A 19,495-nucleotide genomic window follows, 5' to 3' on the forward strand; every position below is an offset into this window, starting at 1 on the left:
TTCCCTTCTATTATTCTATACTAGATTGATATTTAAATTCCCTTTCTTAGGGCCAAAGATACATTGAGAGTGGCTGAAATGCATACAAATGTTCACATCACATGGATAACTTCTTTTTGAAAGATTTTTATAATGCGCACAAATTTGGTACCTATGGAAAAAGCAATTAGAAACAATCTTTTCTATATTTGAAAAGCATAACTCAGCTCAAATCCCCTATTGATTCAGGAGGCAGTTTTATCTTGTTTAAACACCTGGTTTTTATAATAGGGCACATGTGCCCTTATGTGCTGGTATTTTGATAATTCACACTAATTACACTGGACTAATTTCTGTTTGAAGCATTTTTTAATGTGTGTCTTCCCTCTTTTATGACAAAACTATGGTTGTTAATAAAATATAGCATTTAATTAAAACAATTCTGGAGGAAAAAAGTGAGCTTGTTATTTTCTCTAGCATCGTGTTACATCTAGACCCCAATAAGCTTTATATTGTTTTTGACCATAACCTTTTTTCCCCCTTTCCATGTTGACTAAGACATACTGGCAATATGACCATTTATGATAACTAATAATAATAGTGACAACCAAATTAATATAGTGTTTCATCAATGGCAGAGTGCATCACAACATTATCTCATACTGTCCTTTCAATGCCAAGTGGCACATACTGGAGGTGTCCTTAGTTCCTCCCCAGATCAGAAAACTGACACTTAGGGTGCCTGGGTGGCTCAGTGGGTTAAGCCTCTGCCTTCGGTTCAGGTCATGATCTCAGGGTCCTGGGATCGAGCCCCGCGTCGGGCTCTCTGCTCAGCAGGGAGCCTGCTTCTCCCCCTCTCTCTCTGCCTGCCTCTCTGCCTGCTTGTGATCTCTCTCTCTCCATCAAATAAATAAATAAATCTTTAAAAGAAAACTGACACTTAGAAGTATTTCAGTGGCAGAGCTGGAAGAGACAAAATTGGATGCAAAAACCATATCATTTGACCTTTGAAATCGTAATTAACAGTCATTAAGACAGCACACTTGGCTTGATACCGATATGTATACATAAATATAAATATTTTTGAACGGGTTCTGAAGAGGTAGATCTGTTTTGGGTGTAATTCAAATAAATAGTTAAATATGTTCCTTGATTTTCACCTTTGTTTCTAAACGTGATAAAGGATAACAAATGACTTATTTCATCATTTTCCTTAGTGATTTGCTTCCCCTCTGGTTATTTACATGGTGCTATTTGTTTGGTTTCTCCCCAGGGACAGGGTCAGTGTCTGGGAAAGGCTCTAGGTTTCTGTTTTAGTTTCTGTTAACGGCATCTCCTTAAAACTTCTAGAAGAGAAACTCTGGCCCCTGTGCATATCTCTGATTGCCAGTGACTAATTACCCACTTTGCAGTCAAGATGAGACTGTGCTTTTCCAAACTTGTTTCTTCTGAACATTATGTTCTGAACCGCAGCACCTAGTCACCTTTCCTATCTACACATTTGAACGTGAAGGCTAAAAACTCATTTACGCTTTTGATAATGTTACTGCTTTCTGCACGTCATCTCTGGGCTTTCTGTCACATGCCCTCACGGCCTCCTTCGGCAAGCTTGTATTCCATCATCTTACATTTTCATAACATTTGTGAGCAGACCCTTTATTCCGTTCTCAGCTTTAGCTTTCTTCCTTATTGTGCCATGCCTTTGAAGTTCAGGCTGTAAACTTTGTCATCGTCTCTCTCTATTCTGTGTCTTGTGCCTCTGATACTCGTTATTCTTATCTCTGATTACTTCCCTCCAGTCCTATTCACTCACCGTGGCCCCTTTCCACTCCTGGGGCACCTACTGTTAGATCACTCACAGAACCCTGGGATAGCGAGTAATTGCTTCCTGAACACTTTCCATTTCTTTTTCCTATTTGCTCTCTTATCCTGCTGTATTGTACTCAACATGGTCTCCATTTTTTCAAATTGCTTTTCTCCTTTTTTTCAGATTAACTTCCCCTAATCATTAAAATTATTTGAAATAACTCTATCGTGCCATCTCTATAACTCAGACCCAACATGTGGACGTCTTCGGTCTTCTTTTTGTACTAAGAGTGGCTCCACATCCCTTTTTTGATAGAGTGCTTTGTTTTGTATGCTAAAATTATTTAAACCTAACATCCCCGGATTTTTTTTAACAACGAACCAAAGATAGACTGAAATTTTCCTTTGCATTACTTTCAGAAAATGGGCTATACAGACCAAAACTCTACTGTAAGTAAGATTGAGGGAGTATATTTAAACTCCTTGAAGTATACATCATACATTTAATGAACTATAAGTGAGTTATCTTCAAAACAATTGAATTAGGCCCTTTTCTAGATAATTGGTTCAAAAATAGAGATTTTAAAAACATCTACTATTTACATGTCATTCATTTAAAAAGAGCTTCTCCTAAGTTTGCTTTAGAGAACACTTGCTTTTGGGGCACCTGGGTGGCTCAGTTGGTTAAGCATCTGCTTTTGGCTCAGGTCATGATCCCAGAGTCCTTGGATCAAGCCCCACATTGAGCTCTCCGCTTGGTGGGGAGTCTGCTTCTCCCTCTCACTCTACCTCTGTGCACTCTCTCTCTCTCTCACTTGCTCACTCTCTCTCTTGCAAATATATATATATATATATATATATATATATATATATATTTAAATAGAGAGGGCTTGCTTTTGTTAAAAATGTTTTTCTATGAAAGTTTTTGTTGATAATATATTTGCCACTGAGCTCACTTTTTTTCTTTTTTCTCATCTTATCACATGTTGATTTACATCCAATTCTGACTGTCCAATGCTTCCTGCTCATGTTTTTCTGAGCTATAATTTCAGTGGCTTTGAGTTTTCATTCCTTAACATCTTTTTTTTGGAAGGCTGCTTGTTTGCTTTTTTTTTTTTTTTTTAAGGTGAAATTCACACAACATTACATTAACTTCTTTAAAGTGAACATTTCAGGGGCACATGGGTGGCTCAGCTGAGTAAGTATCTACCTTTGGCTCAGGTCATGATCTCGGGGACCTGGGATTGAGCCCCGTGTTGAGCTCCCTGCTCAGCAGGGAGTCTTCTTCTCCCTCTGCCTTCCCCATCCCCTGTTCATGCTCGTTCTCTCTCTCAAATAAATAAATAAAGTCTTAAAAAAATTCAATAAAGTGAACATTTCAGTGACATTTAGAACATTCACAATAGTGGGAAACCTAGTTCTAAAACCTTTTCGTCATCCTGTGTTCATTAAGTAGTTGCTCCTCATTCCCAGCCCCTGGTGACCACCAGTGTTCATCTGTTTCTCTGGATCGAACTCTTCGGGATATTCGCTAGAAATGGAATCATACAATATGTGACCTTTTGTTTCCGGTTTCCTTGACTTGGCATGTTTTCAAGGTTTGTGCATGTTGTAGCATGAATCAGTACTTTATTCCTCTTTATAGCTGAATAATAGTCTATTGTGTGTATAGACCACAATTCATGTATCTTTTCATCCACTGATGGACATTTGGGCTGTTTCCACCTTTTGCCTATTAGGAAGAGTGCTGGTATGAGCATGCATGTATAGGTGTATAAGTATTTGTTGGAGTACGTGCTTCAGTTTTGGGGAGTATAAATGTAGGAGTGGAATTCCTAAGTGACGTAGTAATTCTGTATTTAACTTTTTGAGGGACCTGCCAAACTTTTTTCCTCCTTAACTTTTTGAGGTTCTCCTCAGCATGGAAACTAAAGTTTTAGACACTGTATCCCTGAAAGTTAGCGCTTCTTCCATTGCATTGGAATTTTTTTTTAATCAAACTCATTAACTATTTGATTATTGTATCTGTTCTTTTGAATGATACGAGTTTCAAGAAAGGCATCCTTACATCAAATACGGTTATATAAGAGAAGCTAGAATTTTCTGTGATATGTTGGGCATTGGTAGAGAGGACATAACTAATGACTCTGGTCATTGCAAAATAAGGCCTAACATTGCCTGGGTCGCCATAAAGCTCACTCAGCTGCATTGTTAGTGAAGAAAGAGTCTACAGTTTCATGGAGGCTTGTAGTAAGGTTCTTAGTTTCAAGGAATGTTTATTTCTATTTCATTTACCAACTTGTTTATGTGTTTTTAATATAACTAACAAATCCTACTTTGAAAACAGCAGGGGAGGAATGCAAGAAGGAAAACAGGGAAGAGAAAAAGAGAGAAAAAAACCTGAGGTCCAAAACCTAATGTCACATGAAGGAAAACATTTTTTAAAAATAGCTTTGTCAATTAACCCTGTGGATTATTCATCTTGAGAGACATTTTTAATAAAATACTCCCAAGTCTGTTCAATTCTCTTTATTTTTCACAATTAATATTTATATCTTTCCTGTGGGAGTTACCTTCTTTGTTGGAAATTTAAATATCCAAATAAAAGTACTTTAAATAGTTTTTTTTTTTTCTTAAATCATCCCTTCTCCTAACTATTTATGTGTCAGACTGGGTATTTAAAATCATTATATAGTTAAATTGTAGCTGGGGCTTCATATTTGAGGATTCCACTATTGTTTCTCTGTGGCAGGGAAAATGCTGATGAAATGAAGATCATTCTAGGTGAGAATATTTATTTTCATCTCACCCCTTGCAGTTTTCTGTAATGTTTTAAGGAGAATTAAATAACCCCTGAGAATTGAAATGCAAGGATGAAATTACATATTATTGTGGCCATGCTATGTCACATTTTCTTTTATTAAAAATGAATACATCGGCTTAGATTTATTTGACAATGGTTTATGCCTTCAGAGTCCAAGCTTTAAAGGTTCGTTCTGTACAGTAATACTTCAGCAAGATACATCTCCCTCGTCTGCAGGATCTCATTTATAAGCGAGGCTCACCTTCTGCTTCCTGCAGTAATAAACGCTCTTGCCTGCAAGATTTTAGATGAGATATTGTGTTCCCCCTCTTATCCCCTTTTCAACCCAGCACCCTGTTAGAAGGGTGTTTCTTTATTTGTGGCCTTTAAAGGGGAAAAAACTCACTTGACTCATTTTTTCCAAAGCAGCTCTTTTAATGTGTTTGGAATTGCTTTCCGAATACTGTCTCGCATGTTACTGTTGAGGTGTTTTGTTATATGTGAGATAGAAAATAGGAAAACCACTTAGATGACTGCTTTCTCGATTAAAAAAAAATATATCACCTCAATTCAATAAAAAATATTTTTCGCGGGTCTCTATGTCTTTGAGGCTTTTGAGGTTTAAACAACTTCTGTAACAACTGGCAGGGAGGGAACGTATTTACATATGCATAGAAAGTGATGCAAAAAATCTGCCACCCAACCATTTTAAAACCCAACTCTCACAGGAGTGATTTTTATAATAGAAGATGATATATACTCTCAGAGCATGCTTCCTTATGTGTGCAGGACAGAAAGTCTTTCTATTGTCCTCCCACGGACTCTCCTTCCCAGAAAATTATCACACTCATTTCCCAGCCATGGTTGGCTTAGCAGTTGAAGGAAGCCCCATCAGGAATCCGAATGGGACTGGTCCATTCTGGGTGCATCCATTTTCCTGCTATGTTTCTGGCCAGGCCATCCCTTCTCTAGCTCTCCGTGCAGCTCTCCTTGCTAAGGAAGAGGCTTTCTGCAGCAATAGGTTTCAGAGAGCTGTAGAAACTTTGCAGCAGCCGCAGAGCACAACCAAACAAAGGTGCATTCACTCCAGTGATAACGCCGGGTCCTCGGAGGGCTGCATAGTGTCTAAGAGCCTGAGCACTGGACCAAGGGAGACCTGTCATCTGACAACTGGGCCTTGGCACAGGACCATTAGATAGTATCTTGAGCCTCTGTTTCCTCATCTGTGAAATGGGCACGATATCTGCATTGGAACTGGTTATAAGGTTAAAAGAGTTATCCAATGATAATTACATGGTATTATCAGCATTTTATTTTAAATACATCTTCTTTTACTTTTTCTTAAAGATGTATTTATTTATTTTAGAGAGAGAGAGAGAGAGAGAGACAACAAGAGTGGAAGGGGCAGAGGGAGAGGGAGATTCTCAAGCAGATTCCACGCTTGCCCGGAGCCTGATCTGGGGCTTGATCCCAGGACCCTGAGATCATGACCTGAGCTGAAACGAAGAGTCAGATCCTTAACCAATGGTGCCACCCAGATGCCCCTATTTTAAATACATCTTTAGAATAAAGCAACAACCATTTAAAACCAAATCTAATTACACAGAATGCATAGAACTGAAGTCTTTCCGGAGTTAAAATTCCCCAATTCCTCATCTTCCAACATTATCAAACCAAACAATAGACATAACAAAAACCTCCTGGAGGAGAACATTTAGTGATCTCAATTTGAAGTGTGGAACATGAAGCTAGGGGATGCGTGTTTTCCTTTCTCCCTCAATTAATCTGTCTATGCCCCATTCCAACTTGTCTAGCTCCATGCAGCTATATGGTGTCTGGAGGCCCTTAAAAGATTTTTATTTTCTTTTTCCTGAGTTGCTAAATATTTTGGCATGACTGATTCTCGAATGTTGAAAAACTGGAAATGGAAGGACAAAGTCAGACCTTTCAAGCTATCACTGGAGGAAATATTCTTAGCTCTGTTTCCCTTAGCTATGTTTGGTTTAACTGTACAGTTTAATTACATTGCAATAAAAAAACACATTATGAGAGTAGCCATGCCAAGGACCACATACAAAGAGACCATGCTAATGCTTTCATTTATTTTGCTGTATACGAGAGTAATCTTAGAATGATTTTCTACACCATAGATGGTAAAATATATGTAAAGGGACACTAAAGGCCACCGTGGCCCTGTTAGGAGCTGGACATCGTAGTAGATGCACTGGTGTGGGTGCTCCCTAGATAAACTAGTCCCTGCCTTCTCAGAGCTAATGATCATCAGAGAGAAATAAGACATTTCCACAAATATCAAAACTATAAATCATGTGGGAAGTGCAAGAAAGGTTAAAAAGTATTTATGGGAACAAAAAAAATAATGGAAGTGAATACTTCCTGCTGAGACCTTTAGGAAGGCTTTGTGGAGTGGTGGCATTTAAACTGAATAGGATTTCGACAGAGGGGACAGATGAGGTTAGGATGATCCAGAAGAAGAAAAACTGCGAACAAAGGCACGAAACAGCGATTATCTCATGTGGCTGAATACACAGGAGCGGTGAGAGAGAAGGCATATTCTGGTCACATCGTGGGTCACGTTGGGGAGGGTGCACATATGTTAGGGGTTTTGGCAGGACATGAAAGATTGGGGAGGAAGAGTAAGGAAGAAGGAAAGATCTCGGAGGACATAAAGATATAAAGATATCCAAGGAAAAGACCATTCTAGAAAAGCCAGAAAGAGAAAGTGTTCACTGCTAGGGTTGAGGGAGGGTCATGGAAAAAGAGGGATAAAGGAGAGAGCAATTGATCTGATACCCCATTACTCTCCTCTGGACGTGCGGATGTTTCTAGGTTGATGCAGAAAGAACAGAAGGGATAGAAGAAGGACCAACCAGGAAAACAACATCCGTCAGCCCTCTGCTTAAATATGACTTGGTCTGGAAATCTTTGTCCTTACCCCTTCTGTCTAAACTAGGTCAGATTCCCCAGCCCTCTGCTCTGTTAGTCAGGATCTCCAAAGGACATAGGTGGCACACACAAACTCGGAAACTGTTGGGTTCAACAAGGAGATGATTCGCAAAGATGCCTGCAGGGTTAAGGGGAACCAACAGGGATGGTGAGGAATGCCAGAGTGGCACGTGGGAGCTGTGACTGTCCCTAGGCTTTAGTGGCAAGAAAATGAAGTGGTTCCCAGGTCCTGAAGAAAGCAATGCAACTCCTGCCTCATTGTCGTGGGGCTTGGAGGAAGGTGGGAGGTACTTCCTATGACCTTGATCCCCTTCTGCCCTCCTATCTTATGCTGAAGCCAAGGGGAAGCCAGACAGCAAGGAAACTCTTGGGTGCAACCCAAAGAGGTCAGCCTCCCAGGCCACAGAGAAGAGCAGAAAAAGCAGAGATGCACATGCAAGGGCCAAGGGAGATTATTTACATTATGTGCTTTCAGAGTTTCTTGGTTTCTTATTTATGGCTCCTGTCATAGTTACAACTACAAAATGGATTATGTAATTAGTTGTATAATGTGTATCTTTCTGTTGAAATGTAAACTCAATGAAGGCAGATACCCTTTGGGTCTTTGTCTCTAGCATTTCTGGTACCTGGCCCAGTGCTCTTTATGCCTCCAAGGTCTCAATGAATATTTATTGAATGCATAAATTAATTAATTAAATTAAAATAAACTTTATCTTCTTTAATATATATGGCAGGTGTTTTGAAAACAATAAAGTTCAAAAGTTCAGATGAAATACACTTTATACTGATCTTTGAACTAGTTTTAAGATATACCTAGGAGAAAAACTGTGATGTTGAAAGTTCTTACTCCTTTTTGTTCCTATAATTTTATATTTTTCACTGTTTATCATCCGTGGATGTAGACCCTTGGGATAGATCTTTGTGTGAACATCAACTTGAGGCTGAAGGTCCTGCATATCTGTCACCATGCCACCTGTAATTATGGTGACTGGCCCTAGAGGACAAAGTTCCCTCACAGAAACTTTCCATGTCTCTGGATCTTCTATGGACTGCAGAAATTGCTTGCTTATCTTATTTGCCTTGTGTTCATCAGATAAGGGTCAATATGCCTGTATTAACTAAAAAATTCACTTAAATCAGTAACAGGATTCTTTATGAATTATGTGTGGGGAGAATGGTCTACCAGAGAGATGTTAAATGTGAACTATGATGGTTCCAAGAGAACCTAATAAAGGAGAGTCATTCATCTATTTATCAGTATTTATTAAGGAAATCCTATATGTTAGACACTGTGCTAGAAGCTTGGGACATCATCATGAACACAGGAAGCATCTTCCCAGCTCTGAGAGAATTTTCAGCATTATGAGAGACAGACAACAAGCAAAGAGTGGGATAGAGTATAGGGGAAGAGCTGGCTGTCCTGTGGCTATGGGAAGGGCAGCCGGTTCAGACTTGAGGGTGGAGAGAACACGGATCTGGAGAGAGTGACTTCTGGGCTGTGCCCTAAGGGAAAAGTCTGAGGTATGGTGATTAAGAGTGTATTGTAGGTATAATGGGATGCCATTAAAGGGGATACTAAAATGTGAAATTTACATTTAAACAGTTTACTCCTCCTGGCTGTTTTGTGCAAAATAGACTGGAGTTGGTTGGGGGGGTGGAACCGTAAACCCTTTTAAGGGAACATTGTCCTGGAAGAAAGTGGCAATGTAAACAGAAAAAAGACATAGGCAGATTCTACATCCTTGTTGAAGTGAGGCAGAGGAAGAAACAAGTTGGGGGAAAAAAATTGCCCCTTAGATGTTTGGAAGGAATGGTTCCACTATCTGAACAGTGAAGACTAGAAGACAGATGATTTCAAGAGATGGAGGATGCTTTGGACAAATAAATTTTAGATACACAGCAGACACTGAAGTAGAATGGTAAAGGTAGAAGCCAGACTGAAATTATTGGAAGAAAAAAAATGAGAATAATGAAGTAGAAACAGTAATTGTAGAACCCACCTGGGAATATTTTGCAAAGAAAAGCAAATGAGAAATAAGGAGAAAGCGAAAAGGAAACGTGGGGTAAAGACCGGTTGTTGTTTTAAATAGGACACAGCTGAGTGTGTCTGGTCTGCTGACAGGAGTGATCCTGTGGGAAGACAGACTGATGATGTTGGGGTGAGAGGAAATAATCCAAGGAGTGAAGTCTCTGAGAAGGACAGAGGAGATGGTAGCCAAGACGCCAAGAAGAAGAAGGTAGGAAGAGGAAGAGGGAATACAGGAAGGCAGAGAACATGAGCGGTGGGTAGGTTTTTCTATTTGGTAATAGTAAGAAGAAAGAGTTCTCAATTTTTTTTTATCTGTAAAGAGTGAAGAAAGCACTACTGAGGGAGTAAAAAGGTGTAAGAGCAGTTTCACACGTGGGAAAGCACACTCCCTGTGATGTAATTTTGGAATATAGATGAGGTTCAGTGGGGTGGAGTCTGGAGCCCATGACCAAGAAAGAATTCTTGAGACATCTTTGGTGCAAAATAGTGGCTTATTAAAGCACGGGGACAGGACCCATGGGCAGAAAGACCTGCCACCCTACTTTCCTGAGGAGTGGCTGATATATACTCAGGAGTTGGGGAGGTGAGAACAAAGGGGGTATTCAGAAGGGCTGTCATATGGCAAAGAAGACTCTTGGGACACAGGAGGCCTGGTTATTGTCGAGCCCAGGCTGTTTTTCCCTCTGATGAGGCAAGAACATGAAGACAGTTGGGAGTTTCCTGGTGGAATGTCATACCCCTCCTATCACACATCCCTGTCAATGAGCTTTGGGTTTAGAAGAAATTCAGCTTTATTTACATTTCCTTCCACCTCAGCCTCCCTCAGTTTTATGAAGAGGAGAGCAATCTTAGGGCTTCAGGAACTGAGTTATGGGTCTCTGGAGGTTAGGTTATTGATAAGAAAGCTCCTTCCTTGTAAATCACTAGGGCATTTGTAAACTGAGGGAGACTCAGGTCTTGCAGGACTGTGGTCTCTACAAGTTAACTATTTGTTTTTCCTTTAGGGCAGCCAGGAGCGCCTGAGGAAAGTCACATATATCCCATGGGGGAGGGGTGGTTACAGGGTGTCAGCTTCTGCTTTGTCCTCAGCTTGCCTTCTGTTCCCTCATCAACTGGGTACCATCAGGTGTTCATTTGGGGTTTGTCATCATGATCTGGATGCAACCAGTCACCCCAGAAGTCCTGCATGTCATTTTTCCTAGCAACGTTCAGCAACAACTTTGGTGCAGGCCTGTGTTCAAGCAAGTTGGAATTTTGACAGGCAAATGTGATGTCTTCATCAAAGGGGCACATTTGAAGAACGTGGTTGCCATGGAGTGATGGACCATGAAATCTTATCTGAGAAACAGGGATGTGAAAACAGAAAAGGAATGATGAATAGTGGAAAGTGGTTATTTTAATATGTTGGGTGGTGGGGGGAGGGTCAAATAATTAGTACCATGTGTAGAGGAACAAGTGGGTTGGAAAGATAGGAGGCAGTATTTAAGAAGTAGTGCAGTGAAAGTGCAGCTTCTTGAGGGGTGCCATTACTGATGATGACCAGGGTCATCCCCATGGGTGTGGATGGCTGAGGTAAAGAAAAAGCGTACTGGAACTGGGGGCAGGGGTGGGGGGAGGGTGCCAAGATCAGAGAGTCCAGAATGTGTGCTATCCTTGTGGATGTCAAACATCACTGAGAATAATGACAGCTGTAGGGGTGGAGAAGACAGTGTACACAAATGTCCTAAGAGAAAATTCTAGGAAGGCAGTCAATAGATGATAGCCAAGAAAGGGAAGCAAATGTGGCAAATAAGAAGGCAGGAGAATCAAAAGATCGGTTCTGTGAAGGAAGAGAAATGGCTTGGGTATGCAATCGAGAAGCATTTTATGCTTTACTTCTAGCCCTGAGGTGAGAGGAGGGTGTGAGGGGTGCCAGGTAGTGGTATCCTCAGGGAAGAGCCCGGTACATTCAAGAAGGTGCAGACACCTGGAATTTTGCTGATCATGGATCTAGAAGGCATGGGAAGGGCTAACAGAAGTCAGGAAAGGGTGAAGGCTTACATAAGATTAGGCACAGATCTTATGGGCACAGTGTAAAGGATAGAGTCTGGAAAAAGGACAGGGAACAAGACCAGCGGGTGAGGGATAAAAATGGAGAGAGTCTTGGGACTATGGACAGAAATGAAGAGGAAACCGTAAAAACTGGGCTGAGGGGGAAGAACCATTTCTTCTGAGGCCTCAAAAATAAATGTTTCCCCCCACGGTTTCTCTGAAATTGATACTGGCTCCCTTTTAAGGAATGAAGGGGGTGCCAGAAGAAGGAAAAGAGGAGAAAAATTGAAGGGAAGAAAAAAAAAAAAGATTTCTTTCAGTCATTTACAAAACAGTTTTTTTTCTGATCAGCATATTAACTGTTCTTTCCTGGCAATTTGCAGAGAATGGAAATGTTAAGAAGAACGCAGCAATGGCTTATAATTGCCCTACCAGAGAATACCAGTGCTAGCATTTTTACAACATTCTTGCCTGCCATCCCAACACACATACATTTTAATTTTCCCTGAGATGATACAGATACCCAGTGTCACAGAGGAAAGGAGGAAAGCTCAGTACACTCCCCTTCCATAGCCTTGATGGTCTCAAAGAGAAATGGGGGGGTTGAGGGGTGTTCAGGAGGGTGGCAAATGCCCAAAAAGGCTGCTCTGGTGACGTCAGTAGGAAATTAGTGTGGGAGGGGCAGAGTTACCATGGAACACTGAGCACTTAGGTAACTGGATTCTACCAGTTTTCCCCCCAGGATTCACAACGTGGGAATTCTGCCAACTCCCCCTACTCCCTTATACCCAAATTAGTAAAAAAGTCTCTGGGGAACATTGGTTTTTCTATAAAATTCATAGCAATTTTTAAAAAGATCACATCAGCCGAAGTGAGTTTCCAGTTCTCCCCTATAATTGTTACGCATGCCATTAGTAGATACGGTGGGATGATTCTTCTTTTCTCCCTAGCTGTTAGCTTAAGCAATGAAATAAAGAAAAGAAGGAATTCTTTAAAAATAAGTAGACTTTAATTCAGATCTTGATGACGAAGTTCTAGAATATACGTGAGGTTTGGTGGGGTGAGGTCCGGAGCCAATGACCAAGGAAGAATTCTTGAGACGTCTTTGGTGCAAAATGGTGGTTTATTAAGGCACGGGGACAGGACCCGTGGGCAGGACAAGCTGCTGCCCCAGGGTTGTGAAGGGTGGCAGGTTATGAACCATGGGGTGGGGGAAGGAAAAGGGAGGTTTCAATAGAACTTCCAGATGCTAAAGAGGACCTACAAGATACCGGATACCAGAGGCCTTGCCATTATCAAGGTCGTTCTGCCCTTTTTTAGCAAACTAAGGTAGTTGGGAGATTCCTAAAGAATGTCACATATGTCCCACCCAGGAGTGGGGGTGGGAGAAGGTTGCTGGGTATCAGCTTTTGCTTTATCCTCAGCCAGCCTTCTGTTCCCTCATCATTGACACACATCGTCAAAGGGGAAATGACTTCAAAGAATACGGTGGACAGTGAGAGGAGCCTGGCTCCCCACCTAAACCAGAATCGCCCTGCATTCACCCTGAATTAGATTACGTAATTGAGACTTGTGTAAAAGTTTTAATGTTTCTAAGTCTTTCAAACACACTCTAAAAGAGTTTCTAAACAAAGTTCCACATTTTAAAAAGAACTGATATGCTGTCCAAAAAAAAAGGCTTTTTCTTTTGTACTTTTCTCCCCTTCTAGTGTGTAATACAACTCCCAGTAATTCTGTTGCTGCTAAAAGTCTTCGTCTCCAAGGTCACGCACGGTTCTTGCTCTGGCTTCCTTTTGACAGCACCGAAGCGTGAGGTGGCAGCAGGTGCATGCACTGCTGACCTGGAGAGCGGAGAGGTGGACAGCGCCGGGCCCGGAGGGCTGCAGGGCCTGAGCAGGTGGGCCAGGGGACCAGCAGGCAGCAGAAGACAAGGAAATAAGGAGGATCCCTATCAGGCCTGGGACACCATGGGGTCTTTGGTCCCTGAGAAGTCAGGAACAGTAACAGCTTCAGGTAACTGCAATCAGAGAGGGAAGCATGGTACTCAACATATCAATGGAACTTTATCCTTGGAAGAAACTACCCTCCTGCCCTTGAGTCTGAGTCTTTCTCCAGTGTCACTGGCCACAGGTAAGTATACAACACAGACACATGACCACATGAGGGGCCTTTCCTCTGGATGAAGCCTGAAAAACAAATGCATCTCAAATACTCATGACTCTTTTCCCTTAGGTTTTGAATTTGAGATAAAAATTCTCCGGGGCTTGTCCTTACGGAATGGATAAGGGTTCCCAGCGAATAGATTTTTCTTTTAATTAACCAGGCAATTGTGTTCTTATCCACTGTAAGGAGGACCCTCAAAGGACATCTTCTGACCATGGAGTCTTATGTCCTTCAGAAACCAACGATGTCCTCTTATCGCTCCCTCCTTGCTTAAAGCGACAGGGACAAAGGAAGAAAACATAGACCAACACCCATGATTTCTTTCCTATTCCCTCATTCTGATTCTTCAATGCTTTTCCTCTTTCAGCCCAACTCTTCAGTTTCTGCAAATCTCTCCTCTTGCTCAGTGTTTGTGTGTATTTCCACTGATAGCTAAATCTGAGAATAGTAACAGCTACCTTTGGAATAAAGCCCGACATAGGGTAAGTCCTTAATAAACAATTGATTGAATTAATTTATAAATGATTGCCATTATTAACTGAATAAGCAGTTATGGGCCATTTTAACATTTATGTACATTTAACATTTATGATTGCATTGTACCTTTACAATCGTATGAGACTGGCATTTTTCTCCCCATTTTACAGAAAAGGAAACTGAGTCACAGAAAGGTTATGCTGCTTCTCCAGCATGTACCATTAACACATGTTAGTAAGTGGAGGAATCAAGACCCCAAACGTAGCAGTCTGGACCAGACCAGACTCTCTATGATGAGGGTTTTAAGTGCAGTATGGTCAGCATTATAATCTTAGGTGGGGGGTTGGGAGAATTGAATCTAGGCGGTTGAAAAGATATTTTGTAAGGATTCTTTTTAACTTTTGATTATCAACAATTTCAAACAAATAAATATAAGTTGAATAGTATAATGAACATCTGTATATCATCATCCAGGTTCAATAATTATCTATCTTATCTTATCTAAACCTATAGTCCCCACCATGCCCTAAATCATTAGAAGCAATTCCCAGACAAATGTTATTTCAGCTGTAAGTATTGTGTATATCTCTAAAAGATACTGACTCTATTTTTTTAAGATTTTATTTATTATTTATTTGACAGACAGAGATCACAAGTAGGCAGAGAGGCAGGCAGAGGGAGAAGAAGGGAAGTAGACTCCCTGCTGAGCAGAGAGCCTGATGCGGGGCTCGACCCCAGACCCTGGGATCATGACCTGAGCTGAAGGCAGAGGCTTTAACCCACTGAGCCACCCAGGAGCCCCAGTACTGACTCTATTTTAAAAACTCAATGTTATTATTTCAGATAAAAATAAAATAAAATTAAAAAATAACCAGACTATTCCAAGTTTTTAAACTCTTGTTTTTTATTTTTTTAAAAGATTTACTTAAGAGAGAGAGTGTGCGTGAGCAGGGAGAGGGGCAGTGGGAGAGGAAAAGAATCCTTAGGCAGACTCCCCACTGAGCCTGGAACCCAACTCAGGGCTCAATGCCAGGATCCTGAGATCACGACCTGAGTCGAAATCAAGAGTCAGCCACTTAACCAACTGAGCCACCAAGGCACCTTTAAACACTTAATTTTTAAAAATCAAATACTATATCTTAAAGTGGAATAAAAAAGGGTGCAAGCTGTTGTCTGATGCATATAGATGTCCTGAAATGTAGAAAGTCTAGGTGTCTCTTCTAACTGAGGATACTCTTTGAAGGCAGGGTGAGGTTACAAGTGAGGAGATTTAGTGTTAGGAAATATGGTACAATTCGATTATTGAGATTTTCTTCTTTTGTCCTTGAATAAGATGCTGGGGAAAATGGGCTTTACTGTCCATCTGATCCCCATCACCAGATTTGTGACCTGCCATCTTTCAGTGCTACTGTTTTCCAAGGATGCCTCTTTCTTCACGAATTGCTACCTGTGGAAGTGATTTTCATTCCTGCCGTACAGACCCAGAGAGTCTTTGTGCCCACCTCCCTGGTATTTTTTTTATCGACTGCATATTTTCTGGCCCATAAGCTATCTGAAAATGGCAAGCAATTCTGATTTACATGTTTATTTTAAGTTTGTATGTTAGTATCCAATGGAGATGTTTATTTTTAGAGAATTGTTAATAGAAACTGGGGAGCAATTTTTGAATGTCTTCTGTTTCCTAAAAGGACACTGGATTCTCCATCAGCTGAGCCATGAATATTGTTCACATTATCATTCTAACATTACACAATTTCTTTGTACACCTAAGTGCTTCTCAAAATATGTAGAACTAATGTTAAAAAATAAACACCTACTATGATTTAGATACTGTCTTAGACTTGAATATGAAATGGTGAATAAAACAGCGTCAGCTCTCTCACAAGAGATAGACATTGAACATATAATCTCCTAGAATATAAGGTTAGAAACAATGAAAGAGAAAGATACTCTAAGAAATAATAATGGGAAAGCCCCACCTGGGTTGGAGGAGGAAGGTGACAGAGTCTGTCGTGAGAAAGTAATATGCACTGTGACTTGAAGGATGACTAGAGTTAGCTAGGTGAAGTGTTTGAGGAAGTGTTTCAGGCAAAGAAAAAGCATGTGCAAAGGCCCTGAGGCATGCAAGTGTTCACAAGTTCAAGGAGTTAAAGGAAAGTCGGTATGGCTGAGTATAAAGGGCAAGGTAGAGTGGGAGAAGGTGAGGTTGGAAAAATAGGCAGATCCTTGTAGCTCATATAAAAATACTTGAATTTCATGTTAAATGAGAAACTACAGAAAGGTATTAAAATTGGGGAGTGATTTAGTCTTTTAAAATAGTTTAAAGATTACCTCGGTTGCTCTATAGAACCTTCAGTGAAGGACGTTAAAGAGAGGGACTGGGAAGACCAATTAGGATGATATTGCAAGAGAATGTGTCCAAGAAGAAAGAAAGAGGCCTGTAAATTGAAGGTATATTTTGGAGGTACAATCTGCAGAACCTAATGATGGATTGTTTATCTAATACAGTTGACCTTTGAACACAGCAGATTTGAACTGTGCAGGTCTAGTTATATGCAGATTTTTAAAAATAAGTCCAGTACAGTATTGTAAATGTATTTTCTCTTCCTTATGATTTTCTTAGTATCAGTCTTTTCTGCTGCTTACTTTATTGTAAGAATACAGTGTATTAATAGGAATAACACACAAAATATGTGTTAATTGACTGTATATGTTATCAGTAAGTCTTCTAGTCAATGATAGGCTAGTAGTTAAATTTGGGGGGAGTCAAAAATAATTTGTGGATTTTTTTTTAAAGATTTTATTTATTATTTATTTGACAGACAGAGATCACAAGTAGGCAGAGAGACAGGCAGAGAGAGAGAGGAAGGGAAGCAGGCTCCCTGCTGAGCAGAGAGCCCAATGCAGGACTCGATCCCAGGACCCTGAGATCATGACCTGAGCCGAAGGCAGAGGCTTTAACCCACTGAGCCACCCAGCACCCCAATTTGTGGAGTTTTGACTACATGAGCGGTCAACTCCCTAACTCCCATATTGGTCAGGGTCAAATGTATAGCTTATATTGAGATAATCAACATCATTTCAGGTTTGGGGTTTTTCACATATGAATCCTAAATATTGATGGCCCTGTCACTTGTATGTTCTCATATTATACTGAGAATAACTGATAATACTAACTGAGCACCTACTGGTTGCCAAGGATTGTGCTAAGTGCTCTATTTTGATGTTTCATTTAATCCTCCTTCTGATCGTATGGAAAGATTTTTTAGAGATTAGGAAATGGACACTGACAGAGGTTAAGCAACTCGTCCAGCCATATGGCTAATAAAGAGCAGATCGCCGATTCGATCTCTTTTCTCCAACCTCAAAACTTGTTTTCTTAAATACAAGATGACATTGCTTCAGCCTACTGAAAGCGATAATGATATAGTGGTTTGCTTCTCCAAAGGTCCTAACAACCCCCACCTCCTGGTGTCCACTCCCTCATAGAATCTCCTTCCTTTGTGTGTAGGTCAGACCTTATGACTTGCTTCTAACAGATAAGATTTGACAAAAATGATGTGATGCCACTTGAACAGATTTTAAAAGATCGTGACTTTAGTCTTAATAGTGCTTTTCCTTGCCCCGGTGCTCTCTTGCTCTGATGAAGCAGCTGCCATGTTGTGAGCTGCCTTATGAAGTGGCCCACACTGCAAGGAACCGAGGAACACCCCAGGAATGTGGAATTGAATCCTGCCAACCAACGATCAGGTGAGGGAGCTGGGAAATGGATCCTTCCCTACTTGAGCCTTGAGATTTCTGCAGCTGAACTGTGAGAGATTCTGAGCAAAGGACCTAAGAGTTAATGTCTGACCTATAGAAACTGAGATAATAAATATTGTTGCTTTAACCAACCAAGGTTTGGGATCAATCTGTACACGGCAATTGATAATCAACAATAATGTCGAAGTTGATAATATTAACTATCATAATAATTTTGCATTTGTGTAATGTCTCAAATTTTTGCAAAGAAAAATCAAGTTTAAAATAATAAAATTAGGGAAGTATATTACTATTACATTCCCTTAAAACATAGCAGCTGCATTTGAAAGTACCACCTGCATTTTCAACAAGAAAAAATGGTTTATTCACCTGGCTTTTATTGCCTTAATTCCCATCTCTAAAACCATTTGAAACATGCTATCTAGCAAGGGAGTTATTATCTCCTTTATACTAAGTTATTAGTAACAAGGCACGTTTAAACCATCTGGCCTGGGTGTTCTGTTGGACTTCAAATTTGTAGAAGCCAGTTGGATTTCTTGCCCTGTACTGGGGTTTCCTAATCCCTATATCAATTCCCACTCCAAGACAGGGACATGGATTTTAAGCTGTCAATCAGTATTTTTGCCAGTTGAGATGAAATATAAAGGGCAAAAAAAAAAAATAATAATAATAATTTACATAAGACCAGTACTCAAATTGGGCAAGACCACAAAGAAATTTCTAAAAAGTTCTCCCAGAGGGAGCTAATTACTGTGGGAGAAAGTAATCTTCATGTTTGGCTTGAATAACCACAGAAACAACAAAATGCAAATATTTTAAAAATGATGGGAAATTTAAAGGAAGAAAAACTTTTGATTGCACTCTCATGGGGACTTAACTTTTTTTTTTTCAAAGCACTGCATGTATGTGTAAATGTATACACCCACACATATACATTTATATAGAGAGAAATATAGGAAACACATGCAACTTTCATTTATTTCACAAATAGTTATTGAGCATCTAATAAGTGCCAGGCAAGTTCTGAATGTAAGAGATACACTGCAGAATAAGACAGACGCAGTCTCTACCCTGATAAAGCTGAAATTCTAGTGAGAGAGACAGATAAGTAAAAGCTAAAGCAATAAATCAATAAATAATTATAAGTTGTGATAGTGATTGAAAGTGAAAAGGAGGAATTGTTTATATTGGATGTTCAGAAAAGGCTGGTCGGACATCCAAAGCAAGGGTGGGGTCAGCTATGTCAGGAGCTGGGAAAAATCTTTCCAGACAAAGGAAATAGCAAATACAAAAGCCCAGAAATAAGAACAAGTGAGGCATGTTCTAGAAGTAGTCAAAGGTCTGTGAGCCTGGGGGACAGTGCAGTGAGAGGTGGTAGAGCAGCAGTCATGCGCCGCATCATTTTGGGCTTTGTAGGCTCTGGAAAGGAGTGCAATTTTACTCCGAGGTCAAGGGACTCCCTTGAAGGCTTTTAGGTTCCA

This window comes from Enhydra lutris, unplaced genomic scaffold (genome assembly GCF_002288905.1).
Source record: "Enhydra lutris kenyoni isolate GAN:26980312 unplaced genomic scaffold, ASM228890v2 scaffoldscaffold15, whole genome shotgun sequence".
Lineage (NCBI taxonomy): Eukaryota > Metazoa > Chordata > Mammalia > Carnivora > Mustelidae > Enhydra > Enhydra lutris.